Genomic DNA, 21,965 nt, shown 5'->3' with positions numbered 1-21,965 from the left:
TTGGGCTATAGACAACTTTTTACAACATGAGCATCCAAAGGTTACAAGCGTCAGAGCCCTGTACAAGATTTGAGTACTTTCACTCCTCTTTGTGCCAAACAGCAGTACAACCCCATAAGATAAAGCAATGCCTGCAGGCAGACACTTTTGTATGGGGAAACAAAGAAGCATGTTTCCGCCTGGTTTCGGACCAGGGACCTTTCGCGTGTTAGGCGAACGTGATAACCACTACACTACGGAAACGGAGCGTGCATGCCCTCTCGTCATTAGAGGGGCAATTCGATGCCTTCTTAAATTTGAGGACTTTTATGACAGATCATGTAGGACTAGTGAGAAGCGGGGAACTCCCATTTGTGTCATTTTTCAAGCATTCCCCCATTTATGGTTATATTGACAATCCAAATTGTGATCTCGAGATAGCATCTCTTCAAATGGGAGCTGATCTTCTTGTTGACAAGCTCTTTGATGTTCTTTGTCAGGCTAGCACACAACCTACAGAAGACAAACACACGAGACTTATTTGTTAATAGGGACGCAAGTAAAGCAGAGAAAACGCTGGACAAGCAGAGTTCTCTTGGACAAGCTTCTCTTCTCATGGGAGCTCTTGCCTAGAAGACATTTTTGACTTATGAGTGCACAGGTGGAATTGATGTTTTTTCAAACCCATTATAGGACTAGATTGTTAGATCAACTAGGATGTGGTGGAGAAATTCCACAGGGTGTTTTTGAATGATGGACTCTGTGCAAAAAAAATGCACGTAGCGTGCGATTAACGGGTGTGTGGTCATTCCAGGTAAAAGGCAGAGCAGAGAAGGAGACTGCTCACTCCCCGTCGGGGAATCGAACCCCGGTCTTCCGCGTGACAGGCGGAGATACTGTCCACTATACTAACGAGGACCTGCAAACCTCTGTCGGCGTCATGTCAAGGTGGGATTCGCAGCAGGTATGACACGCAAACTCTCGTCGGCCATGTAAAAAACCCCATCACTTTACCAGGAACTACAGTTTTATGGGTGTTTGACAGAGAACTTTTTTCTGCTTTCAGCAGGGTTCCATGGTGTAACGGTTAGCACTCTGGACTTTGAATCCAGTGATCTGAGTTCAAGTCTCAGTGGATCCTCATTTGGCTTTCTAGCCCTTTGCTCCGCATTAGCACAAGCTAGCATGAGAGTTTAATGACTTAAAGAACAAGTTAGTGGCCCAGTCAATTCCACTCCTCTTCTGTTGGCTGATCCCATCTGCGCGTGGTCTTCATGCCGCACCAAACCTCGCTCATGCTCTTGTACTGCACTTTCCACTTCAGCGTCCTGCTGTATCTTTCATTGGCCACCGTGACTCAAGGCAACAATTCCCCTTGTACTCTTCTCACTTCTAACTCTGTTGCCACCACTGAAGTCTCTGAGCTTCTGGTTGACAAGCTTTTTGATGTCCTTTGCTTGGCTAGCACACAACCTATAGAAGACAAAACTAGGAGTCTTATTTCTCAATAGGGACGCAAGTAAAACAGAGAAAATGCTGGACAAGCAGAGTTGTCTAAACAGTGAACATCAATTCCCTTGTGACCAAAGAAGCAAAACACCCATGTTTCCGCCCGGTTTCGGACCGGGGACCTTTCGCGTGTGAGGCGAATGTGATAACCACTACACTACGGAAACGGTGAGTGATGGCTTGCTTGGCTTTGGAATGTGTCTCAATCAGTAATCTGGCCAATCTGACAAATCTGATGGCAGGTTACTATCATGCCCTTGAACAGAAGGAACCATGGAGAAGAGACAGACGCTCGCTAGCAAGGAATCTGAACTATAGTCTCGATGTTAGGCTCACTTAAAAACTTTTGACATTTAGGAGTTCTCTGAAGCAAGCGCAGCTCGACATATGCTGCCCTAAGAAGCCCAGAACTGTTATCTAAAGAGGCCATGCGGTTGATCACGTTGTGCATTGGCTGAAAATAGGCCCAAGTCCTGGGCAGGCCAGCTAGAGACACTCATTTCCAAGAGCTTAGTCTGTGCCTGCATCTTCAGTAAATATGGTGACTGGAGACATGTTGGTTTGTGTGAAATTTCCTGAAATTTGGGCTATAGACAACTTTTTACAACATGAGCATCCAAAGGTTACAAGCGTCAGAGCCCTGTACAAGATTTGAGTACTTTCACTCCTCTTTGTGCCAAACAGCAGTACAACCCCATAAGATAAAGCAATGCCTGCAGGCACACACTTTTGTATGGGGAAACAAAGAAGCATGTTTCCGCCTGGTTTCGGACCAGGGACCTTTCGCGTGTTAGGCGAACGTGATAACCACTACACTACGGAAACGGAGCGTGCATGCCCTCTCGTCATTAGAGGGGCAATTCGATGCCTTCTTAAATTTGAGGACTTTTATGACAGATCATGTAGGACTAGTGAGAAGCGGGGAACTCCCATTTGTGTCATTTTTCAAGCATTCCCCCATTTATGGTTATATTGACAATCCAAATTGTGATCTCGAGATAGCATCTCTTCAAATGGGAGCTGATCTTCTTGTTGACAAGCTCTTTGATGTTCTTTGTCAGGCTAGCACACAACCTACAGAAGACAAACACACGAGACTTATTTGTTAATAGGGACGCAAGTAAAGCAGAGAAAACGCTGGACAAGCAGAGTTCTCTTGGACAAGCTTCTCTTCTCATGGGAGCTCTTGCCTAGAAGACATTTTTGACTTATGAGTGCACAGGTGGAATTGATGTTTTTTCAAACCCATTATAGGACTAGATTGTTAGATCGACTAGGATGTGGTGGAGAAATTCCACAGGGTGTTTTTGAATGATGGACTCTGTGCAAAAAAAATGCACGTAGCGTGCGATTAACGGGTGTGTGGTCATTCCAGGTAAAAGGCAGAGCAGAGAAGGAGACTGCTCACTCCCCGTCGGGGAATCGAACCCCGGTCTTCCGCGTGACAGGCGGAGATACTGTCCACTATACTAACGAGGACCTGCAAACCTCTGTCGGCGTCATGTCAAGGTGGGATTCGCAGCAGGTATGACACGCAAACTCTCGTCGGCCATGTAAAAAACCCCATCACTTTACCAGGAACTACAGTTTTATGGGTGTTTGACAGAGAACTTTTTTCTGCTTTCAGCAGGGTTCCATGGTGTAACGGTTAGCACTCTGGACTTTGAATCCAGTGATCTGAGTTCAAGTCTCAGTGGAGCCTCATTTGGCTTTCTAGCCCTTTGCTCCGCATTAGCACAAGCTAGCATGAGAGTTTAATGACTTAAAGAACAAGTTAGTGGCCCAGTCAATTCCACTCCTCTTCTGTTGGCTGATCCCATCTGCGCGTGGTCTTCATACCGCACCAAACCTCGCTCTTGCTCTTGTACTGCACTTTCCACTTCAGCGTCCTGCTGTATCTTTCATTGGCCACCGTGACTCAAGGAAACAATTCCCCTTGTACTCTTCTCACTTCTAACTCTGTTGCCACCACTGAAGGCTCTGAGCTTCTGGTTGACAAGCTTTTTGATGTCCTTTGCTTGGCTAGCACACAACCTATAGAAGACAAAACTAGGAGTCTTATTTCTCAATAGGGACGCAAGTAAAACAGAGAAAATGCTGGACAAGCAGAGTTGTCTAAACAGTGAACATCAATTCCCTTGTGACCAAAGAAGCAAAACACCCATGTTTCCGCCCGGTTTCGGACCGGGGACCTTTCGCGTGTGAGGCGAATGTGATAACCACTACACTACGGAAACGGTGAGTGATGGCTTGCTTGGCTTTGGAATGTGTCTCAATCAGTAATCTGGCCAATCTGACAAATCTGATGGCAGGTTACTATCATGCCCTTGAACAGAAGGAACCATGGAGAAGAGACAGACGCTCGCTAGCAAGGAATCTGAACTATAGTCTCGATGTTAGGCTCACTTAAAAACTTTTGACATTTAGGAGTTCTCTGAAGCAAGCGCAGCTCGACATATGCTGCCCTAAGAAGCCCAGAACTGTTATCTAAAGAGGCCATGCGGTTGATCACGTTGTACATTGGCTGAAAATAGGCCCAAGTCCTGGGCAGGCCAGCTAGAGACACTCATTTCCAAGAGCTTAGTCTGTGCCTGCATCTTCAGTAAATATGGTGACTGGAGACATGTTGGTTTGTGTGAAATTTCCTGAAATTTGGGCTATAGACAACTTTTTACAACATGAGCATCCAAAGGTTACAAGCGTCAGAGCCCTGTACAAGATTTGAGTACTTTCACTCCTCTTTGTGCCAAACAGCAGTACAACCCCATAAGATAAAGCAATGCCTGCAGGCAGACACTTTTGTATGGGGAAACAAAGAAGCATGTTTCCGCCTGGTTTCGGACCAGGGACCTTTCGCGTGTTAGGCGAACGTGATAACCACTACACTACGGAAACGGAGCGTGCATGCCCTCTCGTCATTAGAGGGGCAATTCGATGCCTTCTTAAATTTGAGGACTTTTATGACAGATCATGTAGGACTAGTGAGAAGCGGGGAACTCCCATTTGTGTCATTTTTCAAGCATTCCCCCATTTATGGTTATATTGACAATCCAAATTGTGATCTCGAGATAGCATCTCTTCAAATGGGAGCTGATCTTCTTGTTGACAAGCTCTTTGATGTTCTTTGTCAGGCTAGCACACAACCTACAGAAGACAAACACACGAGACTTATTTGTTAATAGGGACGCAAGTAAAGCAGAGAAAACGCTGGACAAGCAGAGTTCTCTTGGACAAGCTTCTCTTCTCATGGGAGCTCTTGCCTAGAAGACATTTTTGACTTATGAGTGCACAGGTGGAATTGATGTTTTTTCAAACCCATTATAGGACTAGATTGTTAGATCGACTAGGATCTGGTGGAGAAATTCCACAGGGTCTTTTTGAATGATGGACTCTGTGCAAAAAAAATGCACGTAGCGTGCGATTAACGGGTGTGTGGTCATTCCAGGTAAAAGGCAGAGCAGAGAAGGAGACTGCTCACTCCCCGTCGGGGAATCGAACCCCGGTCTTCCGCGTGACAGGCGGAGATACTGTCCACTATACTAACGAGGACCTGCAAGCCTCTGTCGGCGTCATGTCAAGGTGGGATTCGCAGCAGGTATGACACGCAAACTCTCGTCGGCCATGTAAAAAACCCCATCACTTTACCAGGAACTACAGTTTTATGGGTGTTTGACAGAGAACTTTTTTCTGCTTTCAGCAGGGTTCCATGGTGTAACGGTTAGCACTCTGGACTTTGAATCCAGTGATCTGAGTTCAAGTCTCAGTGGAGCCTCATTTGGCTTTCTAGCCCTTTGCTCCGCATTAGCACAAGCTAGCATGAGAGTTTAATGACTTAAAGAACAAGTTAGTGGCCCAGTCAATTCCACTCCTCTTCTGTTGGCTGATCCCATCTGCGCGTGGTCTTCATGCCGCACCAAACCTCGCTCTTGCTCTTGTACTGCACTTTCCACTTCAGCGTCCTGCTGTATCTTTCATTGGCCACCGTGACTCAAGGCAACAATTCCCCTTGTACTCTTCTCACTTCTAACTCTGTTGCCACCACTGAAGGCTCTGAGCTTCTGGTTGACAAGCTTTTTGATGTCCTTTGCTTGGCTAGCACACAACCTATAGAAGACAAAACTAGGAGTCTTATTTCTCAATAGGGACGCAAGTAAAACAGAGAAAATGCTGGACAAGCAGAGTTGTCTAAACAGTGAACATCAATTCCCTTGTGACCAAAGAAGCAAAACACCCATGTTTCCGCCCGGTTTCGGACCGGGGACCTTTCGCGTGTGAGGCGAATGTGATAACCACTACACTACGGAAACGGTGAGTGATGGCTTGCTTGGCTTTGGAATGTGTCTCAATCAGTAATCTGGCCAATCTGACAAATCTGATGGCAGGTTACTATCATGCCCTTGAACAGAAGGAACCATGGAGAAGAGACAGACGCTCGCTAGCAAGGAATCTGAACTATAGTCTCGATGTTAGGCTCACTTAAAAACTTTTGACATTTAGGAGTTCTCTGAAGCAAGCGCAGCTCGACATATGCTGCCCTAAGAAGCCCAGAACTGTTATCTAAAGAGGCCATGCGGTTGATCACGTTGTGCATTGGCTGAAAATAGGCCCAAGTCCTGGGCAGGCCAGCTAGAGACACTCATTTCCAAGAGCTTAGTCTGTGCCTGCATCTTCAGTAAATATGGTGACTGGAGACATGTTGGTTTGTGTGAAATTTCCTGAAATTTGGGCTATAGACAACTTTTTACAACATGAGCATCCAAAGGTTACAAGCGTCAGAGCCCTGTACAAGATTTGAGTACTTTCACTCCTCTTTGTGCCAAACAGCAGTACAACCCCATAAGATAAAGCAATGCCTGCAGGCAGACACTTTTGTATGGGGAAACAAAGAAGCATGTTTCCGCCTGGTTTCGGACCAGGGACCTTTCGCGTGTTAGGCGAACGTGATAACCACTACACTACGGAAACGGAGCGTGCATGCCCTCTCGTCATTAGAGGGGCAATTCGATGCCTTCTTAAATTTGAGGACTTTTATGACAGATCATGTAGGACTAGTGAGAAGCGGGGAACTCCCATTTGTGTCATTTTTCAAGCATTCCCCCATTTATGGTTATATTGACAATCCAAATTGTGATCTCGAGATAGCATCTCTTCAAATGGGAGCTGATCTTCTTGTTGACAAGCTCTTTGATGTTCTTTGTCAGGCTAGCACACAACCTACAGAAGACAAACACACGAGACTTATTTGTTAATAGGGACGCAAGTAAAGCAGAGAAAACGCTGGACAAGCAGAGTTCTCTTGGACAAGCTTCTCTTCTCATGGGAGCTCTTGCCTAGAAGACATTTTTGACTTATGAGTGCACAGGTGGAATTGATGTTTTTTCAAACCCATTATAGGACTAGATTGTTAGATCGACTAGGATCTGGTGGAGAAATTCCACAGGGTCTTTTTGAATGATGGACTCTGTGCAAAAAAAATGCACGTAGCGTGCGATTAACGGGTGTGTGGTCATTCCAGGTAAAAGGCAGAGCAGAGAAGGAGACTGCTCACTCCCCGTCGGGGAATCGAACCCCGGTCTTCCGCGTGACAGGCGGAGATACTGTCCACTATACTAACGAGGACCTGCAAGCCTCTGTCGGCGTCATGTCAAGGTGGGATTCGCAGCAGGTATGACACGCAAACTCTCGTCGGCCATGTAAAAAACCCCATCACTTTACCAGGAACTACAGTTTTATGGGTGTTTGACAGAGAACTTTTTTCTGCTTTCAGCAGGGTTCCATGGTGTAACGGTTAGCACTCTGGACTTTGAATCCAGTGATCTGAGTTCAAGTCTCAGTGGAGCCTCATTTGGCTTTCTAGCCCTTTGCTCCGCATTAGCACAAGCTAGCATGAGAGTTTAATGACTTAAAGAACAAGTTAGTGGCCCAGTCAATTCCACTCCTCTTCTGTTGGCTGATCCCATCTGCGCGTGGTCTTCATGCCGCACCAAACCTCGCTCTTGCTCTTGTACTGCACTTTCCACTTCAGCGTCCTGCTGTATCTTTCATTGGCCACCGTGACTCAAGGCAACAATTCCCCTTGTACTCTTCTCACTTCTAACTCTGTTGCCACCACTGAAGGCTCTGAGCTTCTGGTTGACAAGCTTTTTGATGTCCTTTGCTTGGCTAGCACACAACCTATAGAAGACAAAACTAGGAGTCTTATTTCTCAATAGGGACGCAAGTAAAACAGAGAAAATGCTGGACAAGCAGAGTTGTCTAAACAGTGAACATCAATTCCCTTGTGACCAAAGAAGCAAAACACCCATGTTTCCGCCCGGTTTCGGACCGGGGACCTTTCGCGTGTGAGGCGAATGTGATAACCACTACACTACGGAAACGGTGAGTGATGGCTTGCTTGGCTTTGGAATGTGTCTCAATCAGTAATCTGGCCAATCTGACAAATCTGATGGCAGGTTACTATCATGCCCTTGAACAGAAGGAACCATGGAGAAGAGACAGACGCTCGCTAGCAAGGAATCTGAACTATAGTCTCGATGTTAGGCTCACTTAAAAACTTTTGACATTTAGGAGTTCTCTGAAGCAAGCGCAGCTCGACATATGCTGCCCTAAGAAGCCCAGAACTGTTATCTAAAGAGGCCATGCGGTTGATCACGTTGTGCATTGGCTGAAAATAGGCCCAAGTCCTGGGCAGGCCAGCTAGAGACACTCATTTCCAAGAGCTTAGTCTGTGCCTGCATCTTCAGTAAATATGGTGACTGGAGACATGTTGGTTTGTGTGAAATTTCCTGAAATTTGGGCTATAGACAACTTTTTACAACATGAGCATCCAAAGGTTACAAGCGTCAGAGCCCTGTACAAGATTTGAGTACTTTCACTCCTCTTTGTGCCAAACAGCAGTACAACCCCATAAGATAAAGCAATGCCTGCAGGCAGACACTTTTGTATGGGGAAACAAAGAAGCATGTTTCCGCCTGGTTTCGGACCAGGGACCTTTCGCGTGTTAGGCGAACGTGATAACCACTACACTACGGAAACGGAGCGTGCATGCCCTCTCGTCATTAGAGGGGCAATTCGATGCCTTCTTAAATTTGAGGACTTTTATGACAGATCATGTAGGACTAGTGAGAAGCGGGGAACTCCCATTTGTGTCATTTTTCAAGCATTCCCCCATTTATGGTTATATTGACAATCCAAATTGTGATCTCGAGATAGCATCTCTTCAAATGGGAGCTGATCTTCTTGTTGACAAGCTCTTTGATGTTCTTTGTCAGGCTAGCACACAACCTACAGAAGACAAACACACGAGACTTATTTGTTAATAGGGACGCAAGTAAAGCAGAGAAAACGCTGGACAAGCAGAGTTCTCTTGGACAAGCTTCTCTTCTCATGGGAGCTCTTGCCTAGAAGACATTTTTGACTTATGAGTGCACAGGTGGAATTGATGTTTTTTCAAACCCATTATAGGACTAGATTGTTAGATCGACTAGGATGTGGTGGAGAAATTCCACAGGGTGTTTTTGAATGATGGACTCTGTGCAAAAAAAATGCACGTAGCGTGCGATTAACGGGTGTGTGGTCATTCCAGGTAAAAGGCAGAGCAGAGAAGGAGACTGCTCACTCCCCGTCGGGGAATCGAACCCCGGTCTTCCGCGTGACAGGCGGAGATACTGTCCACTATACTAACGAGGACCTGCAAACCTCTGTCGGCGTCATGTCAAGGTGGGATTCGCAGCAGGTATGACACGCAAACTCTCGTCGGCCATGTAAAAAACCCCATCACTTTACCAGGCACTACAGTTTTATGGGTGTTTGACAGAGAACTTTTTTCTGCTTTCAGCAGGGTTCCATGGTGTAACGGTTAGCACTCTGGACTTTGAATCCAGTGATCTGAGTTCAAGTCTCAGTGGAGCCTCATTTGGCTTTCTAGCCCTTTGCTCCGCATTAGCACAAGCTAGCATGAGAGTTTAATGACTTAAAGAACAAGTTAGTGGCCCAGTCAATTCCACTCCTCTTCTGTTGGCTGATCCCATCTGCGCGTGGTCTTCATGCCGCACCAAACCTCGCTCTTGCTCTTGTACTGCACTTTCCACTTCAGCGTCCTGCTGTATCTTTCATTGGCCACCGTGACTCAAGGCAACAATTCCCCTTGTACTCTTCTCACTTCTAACTCTGTTGCCACCACTGAAGGCTCTGAGCTTCTGGTTGACAAGCTTTTTGATGTCCTTTGCTTGGCTAGCACACAACCTATAGAAGACAAAACTAGGAGTCTTATTTCTCAATAGGGACGCAAGTAAAACAGAGAAAATGCTGGACAAGCAGAGTTGTCTAAACAGTGAACATCAATTCCCTTGTGACCAAAGAAGCAAAACACCCATGTTTCCGCCCGGTTTCGGACCGGGGACCTTTCGCGTGTGAGGCGAATGTGATAACCACTACACTACGGAAACGGTGAGTGATGGCTTGCTTGGCTTTGGAATGTGTCTCAATCAGTAATCTGGCCAATCTGACAAATCTGATGGCAGGTTACTATCATGCCCTTGAACAGAAGGAACCATGGAGAAGAGACAGACGCTCGCTAGCAAGGAATCTGAACTATAGTCTCGATGTTAGGCTCACTTAAAAACTTTTGACATTTAGGAGTTCTCTGAAGCAAGCGCAGCTCGACATATGCTGCCCTAAGAAGCCCAGAACTGTTATCTAAAGAGGCCATGCGGTTGATCACGTTGTGCATTGGCTGAAAATAGGCCCAAGTCCTGGGCAGGCCAGCTAGAGACACTCATTTCCAAGAGCTTAGTCTGTGCCTGCATCTTCAGTAAATATGGTGACTGGAGACATGTTGGTTTGTGTGAAATTTCCTGAAATTTGGGCTATAGACAACTTTTTACAACATGAGCATCCAAAGGTTACAAGCGTCAGAGCCCTGTACAAGATTTGAGTACTTTCACTCCTCTTTGTGCCAAACAGCAGTACAACCCCATAAGATAAAGCAATGCCTGCAGGCAGACACTTTTGTATGGGGAAACAAAGAAGCATGTTTCCGCCTGGTTTCGGACCAGGGACCTTTCGCGTGTTAGGCGAACGTGATAACCACTACACTACGGAAACGGAGCGTGCATGCCCTCTCGTCATTAGAGGGGCAATTCGATGCCTTCTTAAATTTGAGGACTTTTATGACAGATCATGTAGGACTAGTGAGAAGCGGGGAACTCCCATTTGTGTCATTTTTCAAGCATTCCCCCATTTATGGTTATATTGACAATCCAAATTGTGATCTCGAGATAGCATCTCTTCAAATGGGAGCTGATCTTCTTGTTGACAAGCTCTTTGATGTTCTTTGTCAGGCTAGCACACAACCTACAGAAGACAAACACACGAGACTTATTTGTTAATAGGGACGCAAGTAAAGCAGAGAAAACGCTGGACAAGCAGAGTTCTCTTGGACAAGCTTCTCTTCTCATGGGAGCTCTTGCCTAGAAGACATTTTTGACTTATGAGTGCACAGGTGGAATTGATGTTTTTTCAAACCCATTATAGGACTAGATTGTTAGATCGACTAGGATGTGGTGGAGAAATTCCACAGGGTGTTTTTGAATGATGGACTCTGTGCAAAAAAAATGCACGTAGCGTGCGATTAACGGGTGTGTGGTCATTCCAGGTAAAAGGCAGAGCAGAGAAGGAGACTGCTCACTCCCCGTCGGGGAATCGAACCCCGGTCTTCCGCGTGACAGGCGGAGATACTGTCCACTATACTAACGAGGACCTGCAAACCTCTGTCGGCGTCATGTCAAGGTGGGATTCGCAGCAGGTATGACACGCAAACTCTCGTCGGCCATGTAAAAAACCCCATCACTTTACCAGGAACTACAGTTTTATGGGTGTTTGACAGAGAACTTTTTTCTGCTTTCAGCAGGGTTCCATGGTGTAACGGTTAGCACTCTGGACTTTGAATCCAGTGATCTGAGTTCAAGTCTCAGTGGAGCCTCATTTGGCTTTCTAGCCCTTTGCTCCGCATTAGCACAAGCTAGCATGAGAGTTTAATGACTTAAAGAACAAGTTAGTGGCCCAGTCAATTCCACTCCTCTTCTGTTGGCTGATCCCATCTGCGCGTGGTCTTCATGCCGCACCAAACCTCGCTCATGCTCTTGTACTGCACTTTCCACTTCAGCGTCCTGCTGTATCTTTCATTGGCCACCGTGACTCAAGGCAACAATTCCCCTTGTACTCTTCTCACTTCTAACTCTGTTGCCACCACTGAAGGCTCTGAGCTTCTGGTTGACAAGCTTTTTGATGTCCTTTGCTTGGCTAGCACACAACCTATAGAAGACAAAACTAGGAGTCTTATTTCTCAATAGGGACGCAAGTAAAACAGAGAAAATGCTGGACAAGCAGAGTTGTCTAAACAGTGAACATCAATTCCCTTGTGACCAAAGAAGCAAAACACCCATGTTTCCGCCCGGTTTCGGACCGGGGACCTTTCGCGTGTGAGGCAAATGTGATAACCACTACACTACGGAAACGGTGAGTGATGGCTTGCTTGGCTTTGGAATGTGTCTCAATCAGTAATCTGGCCAATCTGACAAATCTGATGGCAGGTTACTATCATGCCCTTGAACAGAAGGAACCATGGAGAAGAGACAGACGCTCGCTAGCAAGGAATCTGAACTATAGTCTCGATGTTAGGCTCACTTAAAAACTTTTGACATTTAGGAGTTCTCTGAAGCAAGCGCAGCTCGACATATGCTGCCCTAAGAAGCCCAGAACTGTTATCTAAAGAGGCCATGCGGTTGATCACGTTGTGCATTGGCTGAAAATAGGCCCAAGTCCTGGGCAGGCCAGCTAGAGACACTCATTTCCAAGAGCTTAGTCTGTGCCTGCATCTTCAGTAAATATGGTGACTGGAGACATGTTGGTTTGTGTGAAATTTCCTGAAATTTGGGCTATAGACAACTTTTTACAACATGAGCATCCAAAGGTTACAAGCGTCAGAGCCCTGTACAAGATTTGAGTACTTTCACTCCTCTTTGTGCCAAACAGCAGTACAACCCCATAAGATAAAGCAATGCCTGCAGGCAGACACTTTTGTATGGGGAAACAAAGAAGCATGTTTCCGCCTGGTTTCGGACCAGGGACCTTTCGCGTGTTAGGCGAACGTGATAACCACTACACTACGGAAACGGAGCGTGCATGCCCTCTCGTCATTAGAGGGGCAATTCGATGCCTTCTTAAATTTGAGGACTTTTATGACAGATCATGTAGGACTAGTGAGAAGCGGGGAACTCCCATTTGTGTCATTTTTCAAGCATTCCCCCATTTATGGTTATATTGACAATCCAAATTGTGATCTCGAGATAGCATCTCTTCAAATGGGAGCTGATCTTCTTGTTGACAAGCTCTTTGATGTTCTTTGTCAGGCTAGCACACAACCTACAGAAGACAAACACACGAGACTTATTTGTTAATAGGGACGCAAGTAAAGCAGAGAAAACGCTGGACAAGCAGAGTTCTCTTGGACAAGCTTCTCTTCTCATGGGAGCTCTTGCCTAGAAGACATTTTTGACTTATGAGTGCACAGGTGGAATTGATGTTTTTTCAAACCCATTATAGGACTAGATTGTTAGATCGACTAGGATGTGGTGGAGAAATTCCACAGGGTGTTTTTGAATGATGGACTCTGTGCAAAAAAAATGCACGTAGCGTGCGATTAACGGGTGTGTGGTCATTCCAGGTAAAAGGCAGAGCAGAGAAGGAGACTGCTCACTCCCCGTCGGGGAATCGAACCCCGGTCTTCCGCGTGACAGGCGGAGATACTGTCCACTATACTAACGAGGACCTGCAAACCTCTGTCGGCGTCATGTCAAGGTGGGATTCGCAGCAGGTATGACACGCAAACTCTCGTCGGCCATGTAAAAAACCCCATCACTTTACCAGGAACTACAGTTTTATGGGTGTTTGACAGAGAACTTTTTTCTGCTTTCAGCAGGGTTCCATGGTGTAACGGTTAGCACTCTGGACTTTGAATCCAGTGATCTGAGTTCAAGTCTCAGTGGAGCCTCATTTGGCTTTCTAGCCCTTTGCTCCGCATTAGCACAAGCTAGCATGAGAGTTTAATGACTTAAAGAACAAGTTAGTGGCCCAGTCAATTCCACTCCTCTTCTGTTGGCTGATCCCATCTGCGCGTGGTCTTCATGCCGCACCAAACCTCGCTCATGCTCTTGTACTGCACTTTCCACTTCAGCGTCCTGCTGTATCTTTCATTGGCCACCGTGACTCAAGGCAACAATTCCCCTTGTACTCTTCTCACTTCTAACTCTGTTGCCACCACTGAAGGCTCTGAGCTTCTGGTTGACAAGCTTTTTGATGTCCTTTGCTTGGCTAGCACACAACCTATAGAAGACAAAACTAGGAGTCTTATTTCTCAATAGGGACGCAAGTAAAACAGAGAAAATGCTGGACAAGCAGAGTTGTCTAAACAGTGAACATCAATTCCCTTGTGACCAAAGAAGCAAAACACCCATGTTTCCGCCCGGTTTCGGACCGGGGACCTTTCGCGTGTGAGGCGAATGTGATAACCACTACACTACGGAAACGGTGAGTGATGGCTTGCTTGGCTTTGGAATGTGTCTCAATCAGTAATCTGGCCAATCTGACAAATCTGATGGCAGGTTACTATCATGCCCTTGAACAGAAGGAACCATGGAGAAGAGACAGACGCTCGCTAGCAAGGAATCTGAACTATAGTCTCGATGTTAGGCTCACTTAAAAACTTTTGACATTTAGGAGTTCTCTGAAGCAAGCGCAGCTCGACATATGCTGCCCTAAGAAGCCCAGAACTGTTATCTAAAGAGGCCATGCGGTTGATCACGTTGTGCATTGGCTGAAAATAGGCCCAAGTCCTGGGCAGGCCAGCTAGAGACACTCATTTCCAAGAGCTTAGTCTGTGCCTGCATCTTCAGTAAATATGGTGACTGGAGACATGTTGGTTTGTGTGAAATTTCCTGAAATTTGGGCTATAGACAACTTTTTACAACATGAGCATCCAAAGGTTACAAGCGTCAGAGCCCTGTACAAGATTTGAGTACTTTCACTCCTCTTTGTGCCAAACAGCAGTACAACCCCATAAGATAAAGCAATGCCTGCAGGCACACACTTTTGTATGGGGAAACAAAGAAGCATGTTTCCGCCTGGTTTCGGACCAGGGACCTTTCGCGTGTTAGGCGAACGTGATAACCACTACACTACGGAAACGGAGCGTGCATGCCCTCTCGTCATTAGAGGGGCAATTCGATGCCTTCTTAAATTTGAGGACTTTTATGACAGATCATGTAGGACTAGTGAGAAGCGGGGAACTCCCATTTGTGTCATTTTTCAAGCATTCCCCCATTTATGGTTATATTGACAATCCAAATTGTGATCTCGAGATAGCATCTCTTCAAATGGGAGCTGATCTTCTTGTTGACAAGCTCTTTGATGTTCTTTGTCAGGCTAGCACACAACCTACAGAAGACAAACACACGAGACTTATTTGTTAATAGGGACGCAAGTAAAGCAGAGAAAACGCTGGACAAGCAGAGTTCTCTTGGACAAGCTTCTCTTCTCATGGGAGCTCTTGCCTAGAAGACATTTTTGACTTATGAGTGCACAGGTGGAATTGATGTTTTTTCAAACCCATTATAGGACTAGATTGTTAGATCGACTAGGATGTGGTGGAGAAATTCCACAGGGTGTTTTTGAATGATGGACTCTGTGCAAAAAAAATGCACGTAGCGTGCGATTAACGGGTGTGTGGTCATTCCAGGTAAAAGGCAGAGCAGAGAAGGAGACTGCTCACTCCCCGTCGGGGAATCGAACCCCGGTCTTCCGCGTGACAGGCGGAGATACTGTCCACTATACTAACGAGGACCTGCAAACCTCTGTCGGCGTCATGTCAAGGTGGGATTCGCAGCAGGTATGACACGCAAACTCTCGTCGGCCATGTAAAAAACCCCATCACTTTACCAGGAACTACAGTTTTATGGGTGTTTGACAGAGAACTTTTTTCTGCTTTCAGCAGGGTTCCATGGTGTAACGGTTAGCACTCTGGACTTTGAATCCAGTGATCTGAGTTCAAGTCTCAGTGGATCCTCATTTGGCTTTCTAGCCCTTTGCTCCGCATTAGCACAAGCTAGCATGAGAGTTTAATGACTTAAAGAACAAGTTAGTGGCCCAGTCAATTCCACTCCTCTTCTGTTGGCTGATTCCATCTGCGCGTGGTCTTCATGCCGCACCAAACCTCGCTCTTGCTCTTGTACTGCACTTTCCACTTCAGCGTCCTGCTGTATCTTTCATTGGCCACCGTGACTCAAGGCAACAATTCCCCTTGTACTCTTCTCACTTCTAACTCTGTTGCCACCACTGAAGGCTCTGAGCTTCTGGTTGACAAGCTTTTTGATGTCCTTTGCTTGGCTAGCACACAACCTATAGAAGACAAAACTAGGAGTCTTATTTCTCAATAGGGACGCAAGTAAAACAGAGAAAATGCTGGACAAGCAGAGTTGTCTAAACAGTGAACATCAATTCCCTTGTGACCAAAGAAGCAAAACACCCATGTTTCCGCCCGGTTTCGGACCGGGGACCTTTCGCGTGTGAGGCGAATGTGATAACCACTACACTACGGAAACAGTGAGTGATGGCTTGCTTGGCTTTGGAATGTGTCTCAATCAGTAATCTGGCCAATCTGACAAATCTGATGGCAGGTTACTATCATGCCCTTGAACAGAAGGAACCATGGAGAAGAGACAGACGCTCGCTAGCAAGGAATCTGAACTATAGTCTCGATGTTAGGCTCACTTAAAAACTTTTGACATTTAGGAGTTCTCTGAAGCAAGCGCAGCTCGACATATGCTGCCCTAAGAAGCCCAGAACTGTTATCTAAAGAGGCCATGCGGTTGATCACGTTGTGCATTGGCTGAAAATAGGCCCAAGTCCTGGGCAGGCCAGCTAGAGACACTCATTTCCAAGAGCTTAGTCTGTGCCTGCATCTTCAGTAAATATGGTGACTGGAGACATGTTGGTTTGTGTGAAATTTCCTGAAATTTGGGCTATAGACAACTTTTTACAACATGAGCATCCAAAGGTTACAAGCGTCAGAGCCCTGTACAAGATTTGAGTACTTTCACTCCTCTTTGTGCCAAACAGCAGTACAACCCCATAAGATAAAGCAATGCCTGCAGGCAGACACTTTTGTATGGGGAAACAAAGAAGCATGTTTCCGCCTGGTTTCGGACCAGGGACCTTTCGCGTGTTAGGCGAACGTGATAACCACTACACTACGGAAACGGAGCGTGCATGCCCTCTCGTCATTAGAGGGGCAATTCGATGCCTTCTTAAATTTGAGGACTTTTATGACAGATCATGTAGGACTAGTGAGAAGCGGGGAACTCCCATTTGTGTCATTTTTCAAGCATTCCCCCATTTATGGTTATATTGACAATCCAAATTGTGATCTCGAGATAGCATCTCTTCAAATGGGAGCTGATCTTCTTGTTGACAAGCTCTTTGATGTTCTTTGTCAGGCTAGCACACAACCTACAGAAGACAAACACACGAGACTTATTTGTTAATAGGGACGCAAGTAAAGCAGAGAAAACGCTGGACAAGCAGAGTTCTCTTGGACAAGCTTCTCTTCTCATGGGAGCTCTTGCCTAGAAGACATTTTTGACTTATGAGTGCACAGGTGGAATTGATGTTTTTTCAAACCCATTATAGGACTAGATTGTTAGATCGACTAGGATGTGGTGGAGAAATTCCACAGGGTGTTTTTGAATGATGGACTCTGTGCAAAAAAAATGCACGTAGCGTGCGATTAACGGGTGTGTGGTCATTCCAGGTAAAAGGCAGAGCAGAGAAGGAGACTGCTCACTCCCCGTCGGGGAATCGAACCCCGGTCTTCCGCGTGACAGGCGGAGATACTGTCCACTATACTAACGAGGACCTGCAAACCTCTGTCGGCGTCATGTCAAGGTGGGATTCGCAGCAGGTATGACACGCAAACTCTCGTCGGCCATGTAAAAAACCCCATCACTTTACCAGGAACTACAGTTTTATGGGTGTTTGACAGAGAACTTTTTTCTGCTTTCAGCAGGGTTCCATGGTGTAACGGTTAGCACTCTGGACTTTGAATCCAGTGATCTGAGTTCAAGTCTCAGTGGAGCCTCATTTGGCTTTCTAGCCCTTTGCTCCGCATTAGCACAAGCTAGCATGAGAGTTTAATGACTTAAAGAACAAGTTAGTGGCCCAGTCAATTCCACTCCTCTTCTGTTGGCTGATCCCATCTGCGCGTGGTCTTCATGCCGCACCAAACCTCGCTCATGCTCTTGTACTGCACTTTCCACTTCAGCGTCCTGCTGTATCTTTCATTGGCCACCGTGACTCAAGGCAACAATTCCCCTTGTACTCTTCTCACTTCTAACTCTGTTGCCACCACTGAAGGCTCTGAGCTTCTGGTTGACAAGCTTTTTGATGTCCTTTGCTTGGCTAGCACACAACCTATAGAAGACAAAACTAGGAGTCTTATTTCTCAATAGGGACGCAAGTAAAACAGAGAAAATGCTGGACAAGCAGAGTTGTCTAAACAGTGAACATCAATTCCCTTGTGACCAAAGAAGCAAAACACCCATGTTTCCGCCCGGTTTCGGACCGGGGACCTTTCGCGTGTGAGGCGAATGTGATAACCACTACACTACGGAAACGGTGAGTGATGGCTTGCTTGGCTTTGGAATGTGTCTCAATCAGTAATCTGGCCAATCTGACAAATCTGATGGCAGGTTACTATCATGCCCTTGAACAGAAGGAACCATGGAGAAGAGACAGACGCTCGCTAGCAAGGAATCTGAACTATAGTCTCGATGTTAGGCTCACTTAAAAACTTTTGACATTTAGGAGTTCTCTGAAGCAAGCGCAGCTCGACATATGCTGCCCTAAGAAGCCCAGAACTGTTATCTAAAGAGGCCATGCGGTTGATCACGTTGTGCATTGGCTGAAAATAGGCCCAAGTCCTGGGCAGGCCAGCTAGAGACACTCATTTCCAAGAGCTTAGTCTGTGCCTGCATCTTCAGTAAATATGGTGACTGGAGACATGTTGGTTTGTGTGAAATTTCCTGAAATTTGGGCTATAGACAACTTTTTACAACATGAGCATCCAAAGGTTACAAGCGTCAGAGCCCTGTACAAGATTTGAGTACTTTCACTCCTCTTTGTGCCAAACAGCAGTACAACCCCATAAGATAAAGCAATGCCTGCAGGCAGACACTTTTGTATGGGGAAACAAAGAAGCATGTTTCCGCCTGGTTTCGGACCAGGGACCTTTCGCGTGTTAGGCGAACGTGATAACCACTACACTACGGAAACGGAGCGTGCATGCCCTCTCGTCATTAGAGGGGCAATTCGATGCCTTCTTAAATTTGAGGACTTTTATGACAGATCATGTAGGACTAGTGAGAAGCGGGGAACTCCCATTTGTGTCATTTTTCAAGCATTCCCCCATTTATGGTTATATTGACAATCCAAATTGTGATCTCGAGATAGCATCTCTTCAAATGGGAGCTGATCTTCTTGTTGACAAGCTCTTTGATGTTCTTTGTCAGGCTAGCACACAACCTACAGAAGACAAACACACGAGACTTATTTGTTAATAGGGACGCAAGTAAAGCAGAGAAAACGCTGGACAAGCAGAGTTCTCTTGGACAAGCTTCTCTTCTCATGGGAGCTCTTGCCTAGAAGACATTTTTGACTTATGAGTGCACAGGTGGAATTGATGTTTTTTCAAACCCATTATAGGACTAGATTGTTAGATCGACTAGGATGTGGTGGAGAAATTCCACAGGGTGTTTTTGAATGATGGACTCTGTGCAAAAAAAATGCACGTAGCGTGCGATTAACGGGTGTGTGGTCATTCCAGGTAAAAGGCAGAGCAGAGAAGGAGACTGCTCACTCCCCGTCGGGGAATCGAACCCCGGTCTTCCGCGTGACAGGCGGAGATACTGTCCACTATACTAACGAGGACCTGCAAACCTCTGTCGGCGTCATGTCAAGGTGGGATTCGCAGCAGGTATGACACGCAAACTCTCGTCGGCCATGTAAAAAACCCCATCACTTTACCAGGAACTACAGTTTTATGGGTGTTTGACAGAGAACTTTTTTCTGCTTTCAGCAGGGTTCCATGGTGTAACGGTTAGCACTCTGGACTTTGAATCCAGTGATCTGAGTTCAAGTCTCAGTGGAGCCTCATTTGGCTTTCTAGCCCTTTGCTCCGCATTAGCACAAGCTAGCATGAGAGTTTAATGACTTAAAGAACAAGTTAGTGGCCCAGTCAATTCCACTCCTCTTCTGTTGGCTGATCCCATCTGCGCGTGGTCTTCATGCCGCACCAAACCTCGCTCATGCTCTTGTACTGCACTTTCCACTTCAGCGTCCTGCTGTATCTTTCATTGGCCACCGTGACTCAAGGCAACAATTCCCCTTGTACTCTTCTCACTTCTAACTCTGTTGCCACCACTGAAGGCTCTGAGCTTCTGGTTGACAAGCTTTTTGATGTCCTTTGCTTGGCTAGCACACAACCTATAGAAGACAAAACTAGGAGTCTTATTTCTCAATAGGGACGCAAGTAAAACAGAGAAAATGCTGGACAAGCAGAGTTGTCTAAACAGTGAACATCAATTCCCTTGTGACCAAAGAAGCAAAACACCCATGTTTCCGCCCGGTTTCGGACCGGGGACCTTTCGCGTGTGAGGCGAATGTGATAACTACTACACTACGGAAACGGTGAGTGATGGCTTGCTTGGCTTTGGAATGTGTCTCAATCAGTAATCTGGCCAATCTGACAAATCTGATGGCAGGTTACTATCATGCCCTTGAACAGAAGGAACCATGGAGAAGAGACAGACGCTCGCTAGCAAGGAATCTGAACTATAGTCTCGATGTTAGGCTCACTTAAAAACTTTTGACATTTAGGAGTTCTCTGAAGCAAGCGCAGCTCGACATATGCTGCCCTAAGAAGCCCAGAACTGTTATCTAAAGAGGCCATGCGGTTGATCACGTTGTGCATTGGCTGAAAATAGGCCCAAGTCCTGGGCAGGCCAGCTAGAGACACTCATTTCCAAGAGCTTAGTCTGTGCCTGCATCTTCAGTAAATATGGTGACTGGAGACATGTTGGTTTGTGTGAAATTTCCTGAAATTTGGGCTATAGACAACTTTTTACAACATGAGCATCCAAAGGTTACAAGCGTCAGAGCCCTGTACAAGATTTGAGTACTTTCACTCCTCTTTGTGCCAAACAGCAGTACAACCCCATAAGATAAAGCAATGCCTGCAGGCAGACACTTTTGTATGGGGAAACAAAGAAGCATGTTTCCGCCTGGTTTCGGACCAGGGACCTTTCGCGTGTTAGGCGAACGTGATAACCACTACACTACGGAAACGGAGCGTGCATGCCCTCTCGTCATTAGAGGGGCAATTCGATGCCTTCTTAAATTTGAGGACTTTTATGACAGATCATGTAGGACTAGTGAGAAGCGGGGAACTCCCATTTGTGTCATTTTTCAAGCATTCCCCCATTTATGGTTATATTGACAATCCAAATTGTGATCTCGAGATAGCATCTCTTCAAATGGGAGCTGATCTTCTTGTTGACAAGCTCTTTGATGTTCTTTGTCAGGCTAGCACACAACCTACAGAAGACAAACACACGAGACTTATTTGTTAATAGGGACGCAAGTAAAGCAGAGAAAACGCTGGACAAGCAGAGTTCTCTTGGACAAGCTTCTCTTCTCATGGGAGCTCTTGCCTAGAAGACATTTTTGACTTATGAGTGCACAGGTGGAATTGATGTTTTTTCAAACCCATTATAGGACTAGATTGTTAGATCGACTAGGATGTGGTGGAGAAATTCCACAGGGTGTTTTTGAATGATGGACTCTGTGCAAAAAAAATGCACGTAGCGTGCGATTAACGGGTGTGTGGTCATTCCAGGTAAAAGGCAGAGCAGAGAAGGAGACTGCTCACTCCCCGTCGGGGAATCGAACCCCGGTCTTCCGCGTGACAGGCGGAGATACTGTCCACTATACTAACGAGGACCTGCAAACCTCTGTCGGCGTCATGTCAAGGTGGGATTCGCAGCAGGTATGACACGCAAACTCTCGTCGGCCATGTAAAAAACCCCATCACTTTACCAGGAACTACAGTTTTATGGGTGTTTGACAGAGAACTTTTTTCTGCTTTCAGCAGGGTTCCATGGTGTAACGGTTAGCACTCTGGACTTTGAATCCAGTGATCTGAGTTCAAGTCTCAGTGGAGCCTCATTTGGCTTTCTAGCCCTTTGCTCCGCATTAGCACAAGCTAGCATGAGAGTTTAATGACTTAAAGAACAAGTTAGTGGCCCAGTCAATTCCACTCCTCTTCTGTTGGCTGATCCCATCTGCGCGTGGTCTTCATGCCGCACCAA

The 21,965-nt window shown here is 46.1% G+C and overlaps 43 non-coding genes across 43 annotated transcripts; 11 read left to right on the top strand and 32 right to left on the bottom strand.

Annotated features, from left to right (window-relative positions):
- Positions 1-170: 170 nt before the first annotated feature.
- Positions 171-243, bottom strand: trnav-aac (transfer RNA valine (anticodon AAC)). Its single transcript has one exon. It is a non-coding gene; the product is annotated as a tRNA-Val (tRNA).
- Positions 244-825: 582 nt separating this feature from the next.
- trnad-guc (transfer RNA aspartic acid (anticodon GUC)) lies at positions 826-897 on the bottom strand. The gene has a single exon. It is a non-coding gene; the product is annotated as a tRNA-Asp (tRNA).
- A 151-nt stretch (positions 898-1,048) lies between these two features.
- Positions 1,049-1,120, top strand: trnaq-uug (transfer RNA glutamine (anticodon UUG)). The gene has a single exon. It is a non-coding gene; the product is annotated as a tRNA-Gln (tRNA).
- Positions 1,121-1,582: 462 nt separating this feature from the next.
- On the bottom strand, positions 1,583-1,655 carry trnav-cac (transfer RNA valine (anticodon CAC)). The gene has a single exon. It is a non-coding gene; the product is annotated as a tRNA-Val (tRNA).
- A 585-nt stretch (positions 1,656-2,240) lies between these two features.
- trnav-aac (transfer RNA valine (anticodon AAC)) lies at positions 2,241-2,313 on the bottom strand. Its single transcript has one exon. It is a non-coding gene; the product is annotated as a tRNA-Val (tRNA).
- A 582-nt stretch (positions 2,314-2,895) lies between these two features.
- On the bottom strand, positions 2,896-2,967 carry trnad-guc (transfer RNA aspartic acid (anticodon GUC)). Its single transcript has one exon. It is a non-coding gene; the product is annotated as a tRNA-Asp (tRNA).
- Positions 2,968-3,118: 151 nt separating this feature from the next.
- Positions 3,119-3,190, top strand: trnaq-uug (transfer RNA glutamine (anticodon UUG)). Its single transcript has one exon. It is a non-coding gene; the product is annotated as a tRNA-Gln (tRNA).
- Positions 3,191-3,652: 462 nt separating this feature from the next.
- trnav-cac (transfer RNA valine (anticodon CAC)) lies at positions 3,653-3,725 on the bottom strand. Its single transcript has one exon. It is a non-coding gene; the product is annotated as a tRNA-Val (tRNA).
- Positions 3,726-4,310: 585 nt separating this feature from the next.
- On the bottom strand, positions 4,311-4,383 carry trnav-aac (transfer RNA valine (anticodon AAC)). The gene has a single exon. It is a non-coding gene; the product is annotated as a tRNA-Val (tRNA).
- A 582-nt stretch (positions 4,384-4,965) lies between these two features.
- Positions 4,966-5,037, bottom strand: trnad-guc (transfer RNA aspartic acid (anticodon GUC)). Its single transcript has one exon. It is a non-coding gene; the product is annotated as a tRNA-Asp (tRNA).
- A 151-nt stretch (positions 5,038-5,188) lies between these two features.
- On the top strand, positions 5,189-5,260 carry trnaq-uug (transfer RNA glutamine (anticodon UUG)). Its single transcript has one exon. It is a non-coding gene; the product is annotated as a tRNA-Gln (tRNA).
- Positions 5,261-5,722: 462 nt separating this feature from the next.
- trnav-cac (transfer RNA valine (anticodon CAC)) lies at positions 5,723-5,795 on the bottom strand. The gene has a single exon. It is a non-coding gene; the product is annotated as a tRNA-Val (tRNA).
- A 585-nt stretch (positions 5,796-6,380) lies between these two features.
- trnav-aac (transfer RNA valine (anticodon AAC)) lies at positions 6,381-6,453 on the bottom strand. The gene has a single exon. It is a non-coding gene; the product is annotated as a tRNA-Val (tRNA).
- A 582-nt stretch (positions 6,454-7,035) lies between these two features.
- Positions 7,036-7,107, bottom strand: trnad-guc (transfer RNA aspartic acid (anticodon GUC)). The gene has a single exon. It is a non-coding gene; the product is annotated as a tRNA-Asp (tRNA).
- A 151-nt stretch (positions 7,108-7,258) lies between these two features.
- On the top strand, positions 7,259-7,330 carry trnaq-uug (transfer RNA glutamine (anticodon UUG)). The gene has a single exon. It is a non-coding gene; the product is annotated as a tRNA-Gln (tRNA).
- Positions 7,331-7,792: 462 nt separating this feature from the next.
- trnav-cac (transfer RNA valine (anticodon CAC)) lies at positions 7,793-7,865 on the bottom strand. Its single transcript has one exon. It is a non-coding gene; the product is annotated as a tRNA-Val (tRNA).
- Positions 7,866-8,450: 585 nt separating this feature from the next.
- On the bottom strand, positions 8,451-8,523 carry trnav-aac (transfer RNA valine (anticodon AAC)). Its single transcript has one exon. It is a non-coding gene; the product is annotated as a tRNA-Val (tRNA).
- A 582-nt stretch (positions 8,524-9,105) lies between these two features.
- On the bottom strand, positions 9,106-9,177 carry trnad-guc (transfer RNA aspartic acid (anticodon GUC)). Its single transcript has one exon. It is a non-coding gene; the product is annotated as a tRNA-Asp (tRNA).
- Positions 9,178-9,328: 151 nt separating this feature from the next.
- On the top strand, positions 9,329-9,400 carry trnaq-uug (transfer RNA glutamine (anticodon UUG)). Its single transcript has one exon. It is a non-coding gene; the product is annotated as a tRNA-Gln (tRNA).
- Positions 9,401-9,862: 462 nt separating this feature from the next.
- On the bottom strand, positions 9,863-9,935 carry trnav-cac (transfer RNA valine (anticodon CAC)). The gene has a single exon. It is a non-coding gene; the product is annotated as a tRNA-Val (tRNA).
- A 585-nt stretch (positions 9,936-10,520) lies between these two features.
- On the bottom strand, positions 10,521-10,593 carry trnav-aac (transfer RNA valine (anticodon AAC)). Its single transcript has one exon. It is a non-coding gene; the product is annotated as a tRNA-Val (tRNA).
- A 582-nt stretch (positions 10,594-11,175) lies between these two features.
- trnad-guc (transfer RNA aspartic acid (anticodon GUC)) lies at positions 11,176-11,247 on the bottom strand. The gene has a single exon. It is a non-coding gene; the product is annotated as a tRNA-Asp (tRNA).
- A 151-nt stretch (positions 11,248-11,398) lies between these two features.
- Positions 11,399-11,470, top strand: trnaq-uug (transfer RNA glutamine (anticodon UUG)). Its single transcript has one exon. It is a non-coding gene; the product is annotated as a tRNA-Gln (tRNA).
- A 462-nt stretch (positions 11,471-11,932) lies between these two features.
- Positions 11,933-12,005, bottom strand: trnav-cac (transfer RNA valine (anticodon CAC)). The gene has a single exon. It is a non-coding gene; the product is annotated as a tRNA-Val (tRNA).
- Positions 12,006-12,590: 585 nt separating this feature from the next.
- trnav-aac (transfer RNA valine (anticodon AAC)) lies at positions 12,591-12,663 on the bottom strand. The gene has a single exon. It is a non-coding gene; the product is annotated as a tRNA-Val (tRNA).
- A 582-nt stretch (positions 12,664-13,245) lies between these two features.
- On the bottom strand, positions 13,246-13,317 carry trnad-guc (transfer RNA aspartic acid (anticodon GUC)). Its single transcript has one exon. It is a non-coding gene; the product is annotated as a tRNA-Asp (tRNA).
- A 151-nt stretch (positions 13,318-13,468) lies between these two features.
- Positions 13,469-13,540, top strand: trnaq-uug (transfer RNA glutamine (anticodon UUG)). Its single transcript has one exon. It is a non-coding gene; the product is annotated as a tRNA-Gln (tRNA).
- Positions 13,541-14,002: 462 nt separating this feature from the next.
- trnav-cac (transfer RNA valine (anticodon CAC)) lies at positions 14,003-14,075 on the bottom strand. The gene has a single exon. It is a non-coding gene; the product is annotated as a tRNA-Val (tRNA).
- Positions 14,076-14,660: 585 nt separating this feature from the next.
- Positions 14,661-14,733, bottom strand: trnav-aac (transfer RNA valine (anticodon AAC)). Its single transcript has one exon. It is a non-coding gene; the product is annotated as a tRNA-Val (tRNA).
- Positions 14,734-15,315: 582 nt separating this feature from the next.
- On the bottom strand, positions 15,316-15,387 carry trnad-guc (transfer RNA aspartic acid (anticodon GUC)). The gene has a single exon. It is a non-coding gene; the product is annotated as a tRNA-Asp (tRNA).
- A 151-nt stretch (positions 15,388-15,538) lies between these two features.
- Positions 15,539-15,610, top strand: trnaq-uug (transfer RNA glutamine (anticodon UUG)). Its single transcript has one exon. It is a non-coding gene; the product is annotated as a tRNA-Gln (tRNA).
- Positions 15,611-16,072: 462 nt separating this feature from the next.
- On the bottom strand, positions 16,073-16,145 carry trnav-cac (transfer RNA valine (anticodon CAC)). Its single transcript has one exon. It is a non-coding gene; the product is annotated as a tRNA-Val (tRNA).
- Positions 16,146-16,730: 585 nt separating this feature from the next.
- trnav-aac (transfer RNA valine (anticodon AAC)) lies at positions 16,731-16,803 on the bottom strand. Its single transcript has one exon. It is a non-coding gene; the product is annotated as a tRNA-Val (tRNA).
- Positions 16,804-17,385: 582 nt separating this feature from the next.
- Positions 17,386-17,457, bottom strand: trnad-guc (transfer RNA aspartic acid (anticodon GUC)). Its single transcript has one exon. It is a non-coding gene; the product is annotated as a tRNA-Asp (tRNA).
- A 151-nt stretch (positions 17,458-17,608) lies between these two features.
- Positions 17,609-17,680, top strand: trnaq-uug (transfer RNA glutamine (anticodon UUG)). Its single transcript has one exon. It is a non-coding gene; the product is annotated as a tRNA-Gln (tRNA).
- A 462-nt stretch (positions 17,681-18,142) lies between these two features.
- trnav-cac (transfer RNA valine (anticodon CAC)) lies at positions 18,143-18,215 on the bottom strand. Its single transcript has one exon. It is a non-coding gene; the product is annotated as a tRNA-Val (tRNA).
- Positions 18,216-18,800: 585 nt separating this feature from the next.
- On the bottom strand, positions 18,801-18,873 carry trnav-aac (transfer RNA valine (anticodon AAC)). The gene has a single exon. It is a non-coding gene; the product is annotated as a tRNA-Val (tRNA).
- Positions 18,874-19,455: 582 nt separating this feature from the next.
- Positions 19,456-19,527, bottom strand: trnad-guc (transfer RNA aspartic acid (anticodon GUC)). The gene has a single exon. It is a non-coding gene; the product is annotated as a tRNA-Asp (tRNA).
- A 151-nt stretch (positions 19,528-19,678) lies between these two features.
- trnaq-uug (transfer RNA glutamine (anticodon UUG)) lies at positions 19,679-19,750 on the top strand. The gene has a single exon. It is a non-coding gene; the product is annotated as a tRNA-Gln (tRNA).
- A 462-nt stretch (positions 19,751-20,212) lies between these two features.
- trnav-cac (transfer RNA valine (anticodon CAC)) lies at positions 20,213-20,285 on the bottom strand. The gene has a single exon. It is a non-coding gene; the product is annotated as a tRNA-Val (tRNA).
- A 585-nt stretch (positions 20,286-20,870) lies between these two features.
- On the bottom strand, positions 20,871-20,943 carry trnav-aac (transfer RNA valine (anticodon AAC)). The gene has a single exon. It is a non-coding gene; the product is annotated as a tRNA-Val (tRNA).
- A 582-nt stretch (positions 20,944-21,525) lies between these two features.
- trnad-guc (transfer RNA aspartic acid (anticodon GUC)) lies at positions 21,526-21,597 on the bottom strand. Its single transcript has one exon. It is a non-coding gene; the product is annotated as a tRNA-Asp (tRNA).
- Positions 21,598-21,748: 151 nt separating this feature from the next.
- On the top strand, positions 21,749-21,820 carry trnaq-uug (transfer RNA glutamine (anticodon UUG)). The gene has a single exon. It is a non-coding gene; the product is annotated as a tRNA-Gln (tRNA).
- The last annotated feature ends 145 nt before the right edge of the window (positions 21,821-21,965 follow it).

The sequence above is a fragment of the Rhamphochromis longiceps genome, linkage group LG11 (assembly GCF_057381845.1).
Source record: "Rhamphochromis longiceps isolate RC_006_pf linkage group LG11, R_longiceps_female_GT1.1, whole genome shotgun sequence".
Taxonomy (NCBI): Eukaryota; Metazoa; Chordata; class Actinopteri; order Cichliformes; family Cichlidae; genus Rhamphochromis; species Rhamphochromis longiceps.
The sequence above is the reverse complement of the archived record's forward strand: the minus strand, read 5'-3'. Positions and strand labels throughout refer to the sequence as shown.